At 37.3% G+C, this 13,468-nt stretch overlaps 1 pseudogene; it reads left to right on the forward strand.

The window, feature by feature from the left end:
• Positions 1 to 11,191: 11,191 nt before the first annotated feature.
• On the forward strand, positions 11,192 to 12,058 carry LOC145713790 (small ribosomal subunit protein uS5 pseudogene; annotated as a pseudogene).
• The last annotated feature ends 1,410 nt before the right edge of the window (positions 12,059 to 13,468 follow it).

The following is a 13,468-nucleotide window of genomic DNA, read 5'->3' on the forward strand; positions in this document are numbered from 1 at the left end:
TCTGAGGCTCCACCCCCCCGCTTGAGAAGCCCCGCCCCTGCCCCTCTAGAGGGCACTCCCTCCGCGGTGGAGTAGAGTCCCCTATAGCGGACTGCGCCTGAGCTATTTATTCCCTGTCCAGCATATCCAACAGTAGAGGATAGTAGGGTCGCTAAGGAATTGGGATCTGATTCAAGGCACGATGGGAGCCGCTGAAGGGTGACGTGATTTGATTTGATTTGATTTGATTTGATTTACGTTTAAAAATTAATCTCTCCGGCCGCCTTGTGAAGAATGGGGGCAAGAGGGCAAGCAGGGACACGGTGTGGAGGGCTGCAGACGACGGGGACGCTGACCACAGTGAATCCCTCCCTCCCCCCCCCCCCCCCCCCCCCGCGGCAAAACCTTAGAACACGTACTTAAGGCACGTAGTAAGCTCTCAATGAACATCCTCTTTATTGTTCTCCTTGGTATTATTTGGGGTGGTAGTGCGATTGGCAGAATTTATAGAGGATCTGCACCTGTGAATGCATAGGAATAAAAAGGATCTGGTAGGAGATACCCCTATTAATCGCGCTTCATCTGGTTGCAGAATGAGATTAGAAGGTGAAAAGAGAGGGGAATTTTGAATCGCAACTTTAAATACTTCGATAAGGTTTGAGTTTTTTTTAAGCATGTATTAACTTAGTATTTTAAAGCATAAAGACAAAAGGCACTATCCAAAGTACTCTTGAGACATAGAGGAAATAAAAACTATAATTATACCTTCCAGTTGTAATTCTAGCCCTCCAGAACAGTGGTTCATGCCTCGAATTGAGAATCTGATGAATGGATCCACTGCCTGCCAAATAAATATTTATACATAAAATTTCGTGTATGATCTCTGCTTTATGGAGGCCCCTTTTCAGAGAGATTGATCCATTAAATATTTAATGGGTGAATGTTATTCCATTGTAATGTTAATTATTTAACCAGGATTCTATTTTTAGGTTTTTTTAATTAAAAGAAATACAGACATGGACTTTGATATAACTAAATATGTGCATATTTCTAAGATTTTTCTTGAGGAGAAATTTGTAGAAGTGGAATAGATAGGGTCAAAAGGTCACTCCTCCCAAAAGCACATGACAGGCTTTTCAGAACAGTTTTAACAATATACAGTCCCACCAGAAATATGTGAGAATTCCAATTTATTTGGATATTGCAATATCCTCATCAATAGTGCTTATAGTCTTCAAAAAACCTTTTAATTTAGTAAGGCCTTTGACTCTAATTCCAATCTCTCACAGCAACTGCATTAATTCTAATAATCCATGAGCTCTATGCCTAATTCTAACCCCTACATTTCTACTGTTAATTCCTAGGCCTCATAAAGTCTAGTTTTCCAACTCCTAATTCTAAAATCCCACTTACCTCCACAATCCTCGTTATCATTTCAATCTGCAGCATCCTTTAGTTCTTTTGGCAATTGCACTCCTTTTATACTCTTAATTCCAACCAGCATCCCCCTACACGCACGCACACACACGCACACACACACACACACACACACACTTTTATTTTTCTTATTGTAGAATATTCAGAAAATATATGAAAGCATAAAGAAAATACCAAAAGATAAAAAACACTATTAATGCTTTAGTTTTGTCCTCCTTGCCTTTTACTATGCATTATATATGTATTTATAGTTTTTTTTTAATGTTTATTTATTGCTGAGACAGAGAGAGACAGAGCATGAGTAGGGGAGGGGCAGAAAGAGAGGGAGACACAGAATCAGAAGCAGGCTCCAGGCTCTGAGCTGTCAGCACAGAGCCCGACGCGGGGCTCAAACTCACAAACCGCAAGATCATGACCTGAGCCGAAGTCAGACACTTAACCGACTGAGCCACCCAGGCGCCCCTATAGTTTTAAACAAAAGTATGGCATGCTGTTATTTAATAACCTAGTAAATATTTTCCATGTAATTAAATATTTGTCTATAACATTTTATTTTATTTTATTTTATAACATCATTTTAATGACATGAAACATTCCTTTCTTTAGCTTTTTGTCCTTTTTTCATCTTACAAAGGTTTTCCTAATTACACATGAATGAATACATTATTGCAAAACACTTAACACAGATAAATTTAAAGTTCCTCTTAGATTCATATACACATATAGAAATACATAGCTTTGTTTTGTGTTTTATCCTTTTTGAAGATATAAATGACATCCTATCTTATGTATTGTTCTGTTCATTGCTGTATTCACTTTCTGTGGCTTGAAGATCTTTCCATGTCAGTGTATATAAATCTACCTCAATTATTTTATGTACTGCATAGTATTCCATTGAGTGAGTGTACTATAGTTAACTATTGATATAGTCACCCATTGATAAATATTTATTGTTTTCAATTTTTTACTATTAGAGTGTTATTTTTTCTTACTATTGACAGTGCTGCAGTGAAAATCCTTGTACATTTTTTGTGCATATGCTAAAATATTTCTGTAAGACAAATATGGAAAAGTGAAATAGCTCAAAGACAGCACATTTTGAAATTTTAATATTTAATGCCAAATTGCCATGCAGAATGACTCAGTTTATACCTCCACCAGCAGTGAATAAGAATAACCATTCCCCGGGGCGCCTGGGTGGCTCAGTCGGTTAAGCGTCCGACTTCAGCTCAGGTCATGATCTCACTGTCTGTGAGTTCGAGCCCCCCGTGGGGCTCTGGGCTGATGGCTCAGAGCCTGGAGCCTGCTTCCGATTCTGTGTCTCCCTCTCTCTCTGCCCCTCCCCCGTTCATGCTCTGTCTCTCTCTGTCTCAAAAATAAATAAACGTTAAAAAAATTAAAAAAAAAAAAAAGAATAACCATTCCCCTAAATTTTTATCCACACTCAATATTAACCAATTGTTTGAATATTTTGCCAATGTGATGGGTGAAAAATATCTTATTATTTGCATTTTGCTGATTGTAGTGAGGTTAAGGGATAGTTTCATATGTTGGTGGGCTACTTGCTTGTGTTGTTTTGTGATTTTCCTGTTCATATCTTTTATCTGTTTTCCAGTTGCATTATTTGGCTTCTTGTTATTGAATTATGTAGTCTGGATATAAATCTTTGTTACATGTGTGGGAAATGTTTCGCAGACCTCTGCTTAGTTTTAAACTTTGCTCATGGGGTCTTTTTGGGTATAGATGTTTTTAAAGTTGGTGTATTCAGATTTATCAGTCATTTCTTTTATGGCTTTTGCATTTTGAATCTTGCGTAAGAAGGCCTTTCTACTCCAAGATTAGAAACATTGTTCTGTATTTCCTTGTAATATTTTAGAATTTTTTATGTTTAGCTCTTAAATTATCTGGAATTTTTCTGGTAAACATTTTTCTAAGTCATTAAACATTCTAACAATATTATGCTTAATACAGGACTATTATTCCCTTGTAATACTAATTACTTATTAGTATTTTTCATTAGGCCCTAAACATTTATTGAACAGATCATTCTTTTCCCCTTATCAAAAACCAAATTCCTAAGTATAGACATAGGTTTTAATGTAAATCATCAGTTCAATAGTCCTAAAATCCATATGAGCATCAATACCACACATTTTTTAAGCACTTGAGCTTTAAATTATTATTTCATATCTGCTAGGGCAAGCCCCTCTCTTCTTTTCCCACGAATTTCTTGACTTTTCTTGTGCATTTTCTTTCCCAGATGAATTCTAAAATTAGTTTGTAGAGTTCTATAAGAATTCCTATCGGCCTTCTATTTGCATAAGTTTACTTCATCAAATGGTTGTAGGATATTACATTTGACAAACCAGTCTTCTATTGCTGTATAATCATATTTTCTTTTTTTTAATGTTTATTTAATTTTGAGAAAGAGAGAGATAGCGTGTGAGTGGGGGAGGAGCAGAGAGAGAGGGAGACACAGAATCTGAGGCAGGCTCCAGGCTCAGAGCTGTCAACACAGAGCCCAATGCTGGGCTAGAACCCACAACCTTTGAGATCATGACCTGAGCTGAAGTCGAACACTTAACCAACTGAGCCACCCACGCAGGTGCCCGTTTCTTTTTTTTTTTGTTTTAATCTTTATTCATTTATTTTGAGAGAGAGCGAGCGAGAGAGCGAGAGCGAGCAGGGGAGGGGCAGAGAGAGAGGGGCAGAGAGAGGGAGAACAGGGAATCCCAAGCAGGCTCCGAATGACCAGCACAGAGGCTGACATGGGGCTCAAACCCACGAACCGTGAAATTATAACCTGAGCCGAAACCAAGAGTCAGACGCTCAACCGACTGAGCCACCCAGGTGCCCCACTCATGTTGTTTGTAATTGTCCACTGTTATAAGTAGTTCTATAAAGGATATTCAGAAAAATCTTTGCTCACCACTATGTTTATTCAACTACAATAAATTTCAACAAAGCAAAACATATCCACATTTTAGGGGCCCAGTGTACTTTGGGAAAGATTTTACCAATTTACATTCCTTTGGGGCATGTAGGTGAGTCATTTCCCTATCCTGCTTGCATGACTGGGTCATTAAAGGGTTTTAAACCTTTGAAAATTTGATAGGCTACATATTTCATTGTTTTGCACATGTAAAGTATTTTGTATTTGTTTTCTATTTTTGCACAACAAATCACTACGTATTTAGCAGTTTAAAATAATACCTTATTGTCTCACAGTTCTGTATGTGAGAAGTCTTGGTGAGCTTGGCTGAGTTCTTTGCTTTGGATCAAACAATGACAAAATCAAGGTGTCCCCAGACTTGGCTTTTATCTGGAGGCTCTGGGTAAGAATCCATTTCCAACTTCATTCGAGCTGTTGTCAATATTTAGTTCCTTGCCATTGTAGGACCAAGATCCCCATGCTCCCAGCTTCTAGAGGTCACCCACACTTTCTTCTCCTTACTTACCTCTTTCCATCTTCAAGCCAGCAGTGGCATGCTGAATCCTTCTTTTGCTTAGGATCTCTCTGCCTTTCTCTTCTGCCACTAACCTGAGAAAGCTTTCTGCTTTTAAAAGGCTTGTGCGATTAGATTAAGGCCATTGGGATAATCCAGAATAATTTCCCCATTTTAAGGGGAACTTTAATTACATCTGCAAAATCCCTTTTGGCAGGTAATATAACATAATCACAGGTATTATCATATTCACAGTCTGAAAATCTGAGGAAGGGAGCATTTTAGGATTCTGCCTACCATAGATTTATTTTCCCTTTTTCAAACAACTACGTGAATCATTCTGGTTATAAAAGATTCAAATATCACAGAAGTACTGAACATGGAGCAAAACATGAAACCTTTCACACATCTCTACGTACTACAACCTCTATTTGGAAGTAGCCTTTATATTTTTTGTGCATGATGGGACATCTTTTTGTAACTGGTCACCCTACCTACCTTATCAGTTCTTTTTTTTTTTTTTAATTTTTTTTCAATGTTTTTTATTTATTTTTGGGACAGAGAGAGACAGAGCATGAACGGGGGAGGGGCAGAGAGAGAGGGAGACACAGAATCGGAAACAGGCTCCAGGCTCCGAGCCATCAGCCCAGAGCCTGACGCGGGGCTCAAACTCACAGACCGCGAGATCGTGACCTGGCTGAAGTCGGACGCTTAACCGACTGCGCCACCCAGGCGCCCCTACCTTATCAGTTCTAATGGTTTTTATATTCACTCTCTTTAGTTTTAGAGGTAGATCATGATATCATCTGCAAATAATGATTTCCCCTCCGTATCATGTTTATAATTCCTATGTGCAATGACTTGACATATTACATTTTATTGAATTTCTAGAAAAATGTTAAATATAGAGGTAACAGTGGGCATCTTTGTCTTTTCCCTGGTTTTAATGAAACTTCTAATGCAATGTTCCCAAAACTTATGTTCTGGATGATAATAGATTTTCATATATTTTATTATGAACATTTTCAAACATATAGAAAAGTTGAAAGAATCTTATAGTAAATACCTACATACCCACAAACTTACATTTTACCATTAATGTTTTAATACACTTGCTTTATCACATAGCTATCATCTATCCATGAATTAAACAGTCTTATTTTTTGATGCATTTCTTTCTTTCTCTTTTAACTAGACCGTAGAGGTTTTTCTGCTTTGTTGATATTTACAAAGGACCATTTCCTGGACTCATTTTCCTATTCTACCATTTTCCCCACTCTCTACTCAAGAAATAATTATTTTCAGCTTTTATACTTATTAATATATTCCTCTAGTTCTCTCAAGTGTATTTTGCTGCTTTCTTTGTAATGGCTTACATGAAACATGTGGTTTATTCATTTTCAGTCATTTATTTCTAAAAGCATCTAAAGTTATAACTTTTTTCTGTGTTTGACCTTAATATGTAGTTCTTTCATTCTTACTAATTTCTAGTCTATAATTTTGGTTTTTATTTATTCTTTGACCATGAGTTATTTAGAAGTGTTATTTGATGTTTGAAGTGACTCAACTTTTATTTTCTGTTTTTGTGGTTATAAGTTAGTTGTATTGCACTGTGGTCCAATAATGTGACTTTTATGGTTTCTACTATTGGAAATGTATTGTGCTTTCTTTTGTGACTCAGTATATGATCAATTTTTGCAAGTGTTGTATAGGCATTGTTTAAAAAATACACATTATAAGGTATAACTTATCTGATTTTCTGTTTTCATACATTTTTATGTAACATTGTTCGGTATGTATGTTTATGATAGAAGATATTCTTGGTAGATAGTTTCTTTTATCAGTATCTCTCTTTACCCTTTTTAAAACATTTTGCCTTGAATACTAATATTTCTAATGTTGATGCTATCACTCCATGTATATCTTTATTGGTTTTTCTGATTACAGAATGTCAAACTCATAAACTATTCAAATAGAGTTAACAACTGTTAGTATGGTTTATATTCTTTCAGATTGTATTCTATCTATATATTGATACATATGTGTATTATAATATAGGACTTTTTAAACCATAAAAAGGGGGAGAATCATGCCATATATGCTTTACAACCTGCTTTATTGACTTAATGTATTTTTTAAGTTCTGATTTAAATTCCAGTTAGTTAACATAAAGTGTAATATTAGTTTCAGGTGTACATTTAGAGATTCAATACTTAACATACAATACCTGGTGCTCATCACAAGTGCGCTCCTTAATTCCCATTATCTATTTAACCCATCCTCCCACCTACCTCCCCTCTGTTACATTGTTGGTGGGAATGAAAACTGGTGCAATCACTCTAGAAAACAGTATGGAGGTTCCTCAGAAAGTTAAAATTAGAACTACCCTATGATCCAGCAATTGCACTACCAGGTAGTTACCAAAGATCACAAAAATACTAATTCCAAGGGACACATGCACCCCAATGTTTACAGCGGCATTATCAGCAATAGCCAAATTATGGAAGGAGCCCAAATGTCCATTGACTGATGAATGACTTGGTGTATTCTTGACATTCTTTCTATGTCAGTGTGTGTGTGTGTGTGTGTGTGTGTGTGTGTGTATTATTTTAAACTAATCTCTGGAGCTGGCATTTATACAAGTGCTTGGCCTATCACTATCTTTCTTTTTAATTCAAATATCACTTCAGAGAAGCCTTCCCTGACCCCCCAAAACTGGATCAGGGCACCCTGTAATACTTTAATAATATTCTGCTATTTGCCTTCCTAGGCACCCAAGACAACTGTACAGTTGTGTGATTAATGTCTGTTCCTTCTCCCTGCCCACACACACACACCCCACATACACCCTACACTAAACAGTGATCTTCTTGAGAGCAGGGTCCATGTCCTTTTTGTTTATATTTGTACCCCAGCACCTATCATAGTGCCTGACAATTGTATCTTTTCAATAAATATTTTTTGAAAGATTGAATGAATAAAAAGCCCTGTAAGGCAAGCATTATGATTATGCCCATTTTAGTCACCCTATATGAAATCCCTTGAGAATCCTCAGAAATAAATAGATAACACTCAGTTATGAGTTTCTTAATATGTCAATATTTAAAGGTATACACTGGTTTTTAATTATTTGCATAGGGTAGATGCTTCTTTGGATTGTTACTGAGCTTTCATCATTATAGAGTGCTAAAATGAACATCCTTGTAAATAGCTTTGTACATGTATGTACTTCTGTAAGACAAATGCCTGGAAATGAAATTGCTGCAATGGGTATGCACATTTTGCAACTGGATAGATATTGCCAGTTCTCCCTCCCAAAGATATTATACACATTCATATTCCTAGTACCAGAGTATGAGAATGCTTTTTTCCCCATACCCTTACCAAAGCTGTGTATTTTCCCTTATTTTATCATTGCTAATCTGATACAAGGTGATATGTCATTGCTTTCATTTTCATGTTTTTGATGTTTTGGTGAAATTGAACACCTCTTAATTTGTTTCGTAGCCATTTGTATTCTTCTTTTTTCAAATATGTAGCCTGTTTGTGTTGCTTGCCCAGGTTTTTATTGAATTTAGTATTTTCTTATTGATTTGGAATAGTTCTGTTTATATTGTGGATAATAACACTTTGGCTTCCTGTCACAGATACTTTCCTCAGTTTGTCTTTTAACTTGTAAATTTCTTAGAATATACAAATTTAAAATATTTTATATAATCAAATTACTGATTATTTCTTTGTTTTTAATGTTTATTTCTTTTTAAGAGAGAGAAAGAATGCAAGTGGAGAAGGGGCAGAGAGAGAGGGTGACACAGAATCTGAAGCAGGCTCCAGGCTCTGAGCTGTTCACTTAACCGACTGAGCCACCCAGGCATCCCTGATTATTTCATGTATAATAGATGGCTTATGTGCTGTACTTTGAAAACATTTCCCCACCTTAAGATTATAAAATTCTTACTCTATGTTTTCTTTTAGCACCTTTATGGTTTTAATTTTCACCTTTAAATGCATGTTCCATATGGGTTTTATTTTGATGTATAGTATAAATGTAGGTTTCCAACTTTAATTTTTCCCAATACCTATCCAATTATTTCTATATAATTGTTGAATAGTCAATGTTTTACTTATTTGAAATCATACTAATCTCTCAGATATTGTAGAGTCCATTTCTAAAAACTTCTGTTCCAATGGGTAATGATTAAGGGTGTAAGCAATGGAGCCAGACTACCTGGGTTTGTGCCCACCTTTGCCATTTATAGTTTACACATCTGTAAGATGGGGATAATAGTACCCATATCATGGGGTTGTGATTACAAAAGTTTGTTTATGTACAATAATTGGAACAGTCCCTGGCACATAAGTACTGGTATTTTTGTAATATTTATTATTGTAAAATTTTTGTTATTGCTTTACCATTTTTCATAGTACATGATCACATCATTTGTATGTAATATTTTTGTCACCTTGCTGTAGAATGACTTCAAAGCAACTTGAATAATTTGCAGATGACCTATAACAACTCTATTTATCCTCCACTCTTATATTTCATCTGAATTAGGCAGCTCAACTGTAGGCGGTTAGGGATGGAGAGGAGAAGAAAGGAGAGGGGATGAATAAAACCATCCCTATTTACAGATGACAACCCAAAATAACACACACACACACACACACACACACACACACACACCCCTAGAACTAATAAGTAAATTTAGCAAGGTTGCAGAATACAAGATCAACACACAGATATCAGTCACATTTCTGTATACTAGCAATAAACAGTACTATTTATAGTAGCTCTAGAAAATGAAATACTTAGGGAAAAATCTAACATGTATAGGATCTTGGGGCGCCTAGGTGGCTCAATCGGTTAAGTGTCCGACTTTGGGTCAGGTCATGATCTCATGGCTCATGGGTTCAAGCCCCACATTGGGCTCTGTGCTGACAGCTCAGAGCCTGTAGCTTGCTTCATATTCCGTGTCTCCCTCTCTCTCTCTCTGCCCCTCCCCTGCTTGTGCTCTGTCTCTCTCTCTCTCAAAATTGAAAAAACATTTAAAAAAGAAAAAAACATATACAGGATCTATATGCTTAAACCTATAAAATTCTGATGAAAGAAATTTCCAAAGACCTAAATAACTGGAGAAACATACCATGTTTATGGACTGGAACACTCAAAATATTAAAGATGTCAGTTCTCCCTAAGTTGGTCTATAGATTTAATGCAGTTCCTATAAAAATCTCAAGATTTTTTGTAAAATAGAGTTGGGTTGAGTCTAAAATTCATATAGAATGGTAAAGGAAGTAGAATAATCAAAATGATTTTGAAAAGATTAATAAACTTGGAGGAGTCACACCACCCGAATTTAAGACTTACCAAATAGCTACAGCAATCAAGACAGTGTGGTGTTGGTGAAGGGACAGACATATAGACCAATGCAACAGAATAGGAAATTCAGAAATAGACCCACACAAATATGGTCAATTGATTTGTGACAAAGGTACAAAGAATTCAATGGGGGAAATGACAGTCTTTTCAACAAATGATATTAGAACAATTGGACATCCATATATAAGAAATGAACTTTGACTAAAACCTCATACTTAATACCAAAATTACCTCAGAATTGATCACAGATCTGAATGTAAATCATAAAACTATAAGATTTTTAAAGGAAAATATAGGGAAACATCTGGAACTTTCTTATATTGCTGGCGAGGATACAAAATGCTATAGACACCCTGGAAAACAGGCAGCTTATAAAGTTAAGTATATACTTACTATATAACCCAGCAATGCCAAGCCTAGTTATTTGCCCTAGAGAAATAAAAACCTGTGTTCACACAAAACCTGTACATAAAATTTTTAGAAGTGTTCTATTCATAATCACCGAAAGTTGGAAACAACCCAAATACCCTTTAAGTGATGAATGGATAAAGTGTGATATGTCCATCCAATGGAATACTACTTATCAATAAAAAGGAATGAATATGCAAGAACTTGAATGAATCTCAGAAGCATTGTACTGAGTGAAAGAAGATGACTTCAAAATGTTATGTACTGTTTGCTTCCATTTATATGACATTTTTGAAAGGACAAAAATATAGCGATGGAGAACAGATCAGTGGTTAGGAGTGGAGAGAGGGTGTGACTTCAAAGCAATAGCATGATGGAGTTTTATGGGATGATGGAACTATTCGGTATCCTGATTATGTTGGTGGTTACGTGAATCTCTGTATGTGTTAAAATTCATGGAACTGTACACACAAAAAATCAAATTTACTGTATATTAATTTAAAATTAAAATACAGTTGCTTCTCTGGGAAAATACCAAATGGCGGATGACGCCGGGCCTGCTGGAGGACCGGGAGGGCCCCGAGGCCCTGGAATGGGAGGCTTTGGCGGCTTCCGGGGAGGCTTCGGCAGGCAGGGGCATCCCGGGCCAGGGCCGGGGCAGCGGAGCTCACGGAGGCAAGGCTGAGAACGAGGAGTGGATCCCCATCACCAAGCTGGGCCACCTGGTCAAGGACATGAAGATCAAATACCTGGAGGACATCTATCTCTTCTCCCTGCCCATCAAGGAATCTGAGATCATTGACTTTTTCCTGGGGGTGTCCCTCAAGGAGGAGGTTTCAAAGATTATGCCTTTGCGAAAGCAGACCCACGCTGGCCAGCGAACCAAGTTCAAGGCATTTGTTGCCATCGGAGATTACAATGGACACGTCGGTCTGGGTGTTAAGTGCTCCAAAGAGGTAGCCACTGCCATCCTTGGGGCCATCATCCTGTCCAAGCTTTCCATGGTTCCCGTGTGGCGAGGCTACTGGGGGAACAAGATCTGCAAGCCCCACACTGTCCCATGCAAAGTGACAGGCTGCTGTGGCTCTGTGCTGGTGCACCTCATCCCTGCCCCCGAGAGGCACTGGCATTGTCTCAGTCCCTGTGCCCAAGAAGCTGCTGCTGCTGGCTGGTATTGACTGCTACACCTCAGCCAGGGGGTGCACTGCCACCCTGGGCAACTTCACCAAGGCTACTTTTGATGCCATTTCCAAGACCTACAGCTATCTCATGCCTGACCTTTGGAAAGAGACTGTGTTCACCAAGTCTCCCTATCAGGAATTCACTGGGTCTTGTAAAGACCCAACCCAGAGTCTCTGTGCAGAGGACCCAGGCTCTGGCTGTGGTCACCTCACAAGAAAAATAAAGTGAATGGAAGCTTGAAAAAAAAATTAAATTAAAATACAAAAAAATGAAGCTAGATTTAGAATGACACCTGGTATGTCTGGTGGATCAGTACACAATTGAAACTTTGTTCAACCATTTTTCATCCTTGCCATCTTGTTCCACTATCCTCTGCCTGTTGGTCCTTCACCTTATGATGCCAGGATAGCTGTAGCTACTCAGGCATCACATGGTCATACACTAACATCAAAAGGCTGGAAGAAAGATTATAAATGTCATGTGTCCCTTATTAAGAACAAGAGAAATTTTCCTAGACATCCCCAGTAAACATACCCTCTTGTCCATGTTTTTTGTCCATGCCCAAACCAATCATTTGGTGAGGGAATTAGAATTACCATGATTAGTTAGCTCAGACCAGTGCCACTCAGAGTCTGGCCCCTGGGCTGGTGCTAGTCTACAAACTGTTGGTTACTAGTCCAAGACAAACTAAATGCAGAAATTGAGATTACACATGTAGAAACTTTTATAACAAGCTAAGTAATTGTGATGTCTTTTGAATGTAATAAAAATTGGGGGCTGACATTTTGTGGGTCTTCATTTGAGATCCCAGCTCCCGTGAAGTCTAGGATTTCCCTAAATATCAACAGAAATGGGGGTGTATCAGGGAGGGGGAAACTGAAGGATGGCCATTGGGTAGGGTACCAACAATGTGGGACATGAAAAATCAATGATGCAAATGCTGTGACTCCTAAAAACCCTGGAAAATTCCATAGTCTATTGCAATACAGACCTACCTCAAGAAGAAAGAACAATCTCAAATAAATAATCTAATCTTACCTCTAAAGGAGCTAGAAATAGAAAACAAATGAAGCCCAAGCCAGCATAAGAAGGGAAATGATAAAGATAAGAGAGAAATAAATGATACAGAAACTAAAAAAAAAATTAGAACAGATCAATGGAACCAGGAGCTGGTTCTTTGAAAAAATTAATAAAATTGATAAACCCCTAGTCAGACTTACCAAAAACAAAAAAGAAGGGACCCAAATAAATAAAATCACAAATGAAAGAGGAGAAATAAGAACTAACACCACAGAAATACAAACAGTTATAATATTATGAAATTCTATATGCCAACAAATCAGACAGCCTGTGAGAAATGGACAAATTCCTAGACACATACAAACTACCAAAACTGAAACAGGAAGAAATTGAAAACTTGAACAGACTGGAAACCAGCAAAGAAATTGAATTAGTAATCAAAAATCTCCAAAAAAACAAAAGTCCAAGGCCAGATGGCTTCACAGGGAAATTCTACCAAACATTTAAAGAAGAGTTAATACTTATTCTCAAACTATTGCAAAAAATGGAAAAGGAAGGAAAAATTCCAAACTCATTCTATGAGTCCAGCATTACCCTGATTCCAAAATCAGAC

The sequence above is a fragment of the Panthera onca genome, chromosome X (genome assembly GCF_046562875.1).
Source record: "Panthera onca isolate mPanOnc1 chromosome X, mPanOnc1 haplotype 2, whole genome shotgun sequence".
NCBI classification, from domain to species: domain Eukaryota; kingdom Metazoa; phylum Chordata; class Mammalia; order Carnivora; family Felidae; genus Panthera; species Panthera onca.